Source organism: Trichogramma pretiosum, unplaced genomic scaffold (assembly GCF_000599845.2).
Source record: "Trichogramma pretiosum strain Unisexual culture from Peru unplaced genomic scaffold, Tpre_2.0 scaffold16, whole genome shotgun sequence".
Taxonomy (NCBI): domain Eukaryota; kingdom Metazoa; phylum Arthropoda; class Insecta; order Hymenoptera; family Trichogrammatidae; genus Trichogramma; species Trichogramma pretiosum.
In genome coordinates, this window is record NW_019641647.1 from 1323534 (window position 1) to 1327751 (window position 4218).

The following is a 4218-nucleotide window of genomic DNA, read 5'->3' on the forward strand; positions in this document are numbered from 1 at the left end:
GCGGATTATATGTATAACGTGTACGAGAGCAGTTAAAAATCCTTCGACTCGCGCGAGCGCCTGCCACCTGCACAGCTCGAGCAATAGCTACCAATTTGTTGGCAATTATTCGCCGGCGAGCAGAGATTGGCCAAGCTCTACCAACGAATTACACGTATTTTCTTTATTTTTTATATACATTTTCAATAATAATTACTCGTCGCGTGGATGATTTCAAGTCAAAGGTATATACAACCTCTTCGACTGCCGAAGCAGCAACGACCAAACGATATTATGACATCCGCGCCAATGGGAATTCAAAGAGATATTTCATCATCGACTTCTTTGAATCGGTTAGAGAAGCCGATAGTGTACATGGAAAACGCGTAAAATTCTCCACTCTCGAGTTTACACCTCCTATAGAGCTTTCCCGAAGCTGGAAAATAATGCAACTTATTTACGATACATGCCTGTCTGTATATTCAGGTCGATTCGTGCAGGCAACTACGTTATCAAAGCTCGCTACCGAGAGACAAAAACACTTTGTCCAGAAGCTTTAATATGCCTTGTCTATCGCTTACATCGAGTTCGTCGAAATTTCCGGGCTTGGGGAAAAATTTACAATTTATCGTCAATATTTGAGCTTCGATGACTATCCCACGTATTATGAAGAATTTTCCGGTGACGCGCCAATGAAGCTACGAGCAATGCGCGACGTCTGACAAATTCGCGAAAAATCTGCACATGTGCAACTACGTCAGAGCTGGCCGATCGACGATACTTTGCATCTAAACTGCGTAACTGCAGCCGAGGAGCATAGCATTATCTATTATATGGATATTACAGAAACCGGTGCTATTTATACAATACTCTCCGTCTCTTTCTTATCGCGCGGAATAAATTATTTTTTTATTGCGTAAGCGTCTCCTTCTTTTTTACCATTTTCTGACGCTTTTTGGAAGATTTCGCTATTTATTATGAGCGCACCGCGGTATTTATACCTCGCTCATTGGTATAATTGGCTCGCTTTTTTTTTTATAAATATTCCTTGGCCAATCTCGATTTTTATGCCGATCGCGATGTTCGAACGATTTTGCCACAAGGAAAATCGTCGGTTGAATACCGAGAAAGGAGATGTAGGTGAAGTTGTGAAACTTAAGCTTTGATGAGCTTCGATGATATAAAAAAATGTAATAATTATCGTAAATCGTATTACTGATTATACTAATGAACTAGTCCAACACACTCGAGTCGCAAATCAAGCTGCGATAGTAGATAAATCTTTATCGTTTCTTATCGAATGAGTGTAGCTGAATCAATCGTTTGTGACAAAAATATATGTTATAATAAATGTCTCGATTTGGGAGAGAGAGAAAGTTGACGAGAGGAGGAGAGGAAAAAAGTTGCCCGTAAAAAAAAAAAACCATTCAAAAGTGATTACGATTGTTCATGTGTCATTGTGCATTACACTAGTGCGTGTGTGAGAGCACGCGAGCGGCAAATCGAACCAAAGTGAATTATGACAAATTTAAGAATGTAACGACGTGAAAACGCACACTCAGCACTGTAGCATGTACTACGCACTCTATCTTTACGGTTCTCGTTCGAGAATTTTCCTCACAGATCGTTAACTCTCGCACGGGGGTTTCCGATTCGCGGCGTCGTAGAGAATTCAGCTCTCGCCGAACCACAGCACTACGCTCGTCGAGCTTTGGTTTTTCTAGTAGCCGCGTGTTTATGGCGTCGAATCGACATTGCGCAGCATCGAGGATCGAGCAGCTGAATATAACTTTATTTCTCACAGGATCCCTCCACCGATCAACCTTTTAAGATGTACAGAGCCGAAGAAACGAGTTGACTCAAAGTCAAAGCCGATCGGGCTCGAACGTGAAAAAAGCCGCGAGAAGAATCGTCGCTGGGAATCGTCGCGATTTCTATTGTTTGAAGAGTCGATGTCGAATCGCGCGGCTCACTTGACACTGACAATGCAATTTCTTTTTCGCGATCGGTACTCTGCACATGTATACGCGAGTGTTGGGTCTACGTCGTTGACAGGGGGATATATTTACAATCACGTAATCGCGACTCTGGAGCTCTTATACGTATACATATAATACGAAGGATATATATATCGGCGAGCCGACTGGCTCCGGCGAATGATGCAATCCACATAATCGGTCGATTTCACTCTTTCTCGCATTTCTGCATGCTTTTCCATAGGTGTGCGGCTGCATACGCGTATATTATAAGCTGCGCATCAGCGGCGGGGCATGCGTCGACTTCTCGCTCGTGCGCATCGCCACCGCTGCAGCATCTTTCGCTCTCTTAATTAGCGATGTTCGCGCGAGGAATTTCGTGCGCACCGCTAAGAACGAAAATCCTGTTCCTCGAGTCCCGCCGCGTCCGAGATGTATATTGCTCGTGAGCGTATGTATGTAGGGTACCTGACAAATCGCGCGCGTATATATACCTGTTTGTAAACATGCAGCGGGAGAAATTTTTTTCCTGGTTCAGGCCGACGAAGCGTTTATAAATACGCATCGGAGTCGCCGATAATACCGTGCCGGTACACGACCGTAAGTCTCGCCATTTGGGATGTAATATCGAAAAAGAGGCGAGTTTTGAGTTGGATGAAAGAATTCACAAGGTGTCGGCTGCGTATATGGTAGGAGCCGAGAGTAAGATATTCAATTTGGTGGATTTGGCACAGAAACGAGTCGCGATCTTTGCCTACGGAGCTTGTCGTATATATATATCGACGTGTTGCAATCATCTCTCTTTATTCGCAAAGAGAAAGTACCGATTCGGTGATATGTGTGGCCGTGCGCATATACATGCTGCGAACAGCATGCCCGATCGCATAGTTTAATTTCTCAATACATGTCCGCTTTTTGCAATAGACATTTTTCTTAAATACGAAAAGGATATAAATATGAGAGAGCGCGTGGCGCTGGCGTTGCTGGGGGCAGTGGATCGTGAGATAACTCGACGCACTGCCTTTTAATACGCGCCTGCATAATACACATGCCCGCTTACATATGACAGGACTGCTGCTCTATATTCGTCGTATCCAAGCCGAGTGCTCCACGGCGCTTCAAATGCTCTCTTATATAGACGTGAATCGGCCGACGATCGTTAACTCATCATAGATTAACTTTAATCCGAAAAAGTATGTATTCTGCGCTCATCGTTGAAGATCTGGCCCTGCAAGTGCGGTTGCGGTACACGAATATTCCGTACGAGCTAATGGATTTGAATTTGCTTTTATAAAAAGCGGCCGATTCAAATGAATCGCTTTAATCAATATTTACATTGGCATCGAGCGTTTGGCGTCTTTTTTCGCAAACTTCAATTTTCCTCCGCACAAAGTTATATGGCCTTTAACTCGCGGACGCGTTTCTTCCTGGAACCTGGTATAAAAAAAGGAGCTAATAGCAAGATCCATTTGCAGGGAAAAAAAGCCATTCGTGTAGATGGAACTTTGATAAAGTTACAGCTTGAGCTGAAGAAGAAGTTTTCAAAGAGTTTATGTAGCTATCGCTGCCGATTTAAAGATCCATAAGCGATCTCGCGCGCGACAGGGACGTGCTGTTAATGCTAAAAATTCCTTTTTCGATCTTTCCAGACAGCAGCATTCAAAAGTCGAACGTGTGCAAAAAATCAAGTGCGAGGGTCGCGCGTGCTTTAAAAACTGCCTATTTGAGTCGGACATTTTTGTCAATAAAAATGTTAATCCGCGCATAGATCGAGGAAAGACGAGTCACGGTTACGCGTGCAACATTGTATCGGGCAGTAGTTAGTGTAAAAGCGCGACGGGACGAGACTCGGCGAATGCGTCAACTACTCGAACCTGACTCTCTGTCTCTGAACGCCATACAAGCAATATTGCGTGTGCAGAAGCCTATGCATGTATGTTCGCACGGGTGGTAGGGTAGTACAACAGTCAGTGACGCAGACCGTATACCCGTGTCGCTGGTGGTGGTGGTGCTGCTGCTGCTACTGCCTATAGTGTCTAGTGCTGCTGCTGGCGATGTTTTACCTACCCGTCTCTCTATATATGTGCCACCGCCGCCTGTCTCACATAATCATAATAGTCTGTTCGTGTGCGTGCGTGTGTGTGTGTGTGTGTGTGTGTGTGTGTGTGTGTGAGTTGTACACGAGTGTAGGAACGTATACTCTGGTAGTAGTGGCGGTAACGCAAAATCGCGGGCGGCAATATATAGTACTGAAGGCGGCTTC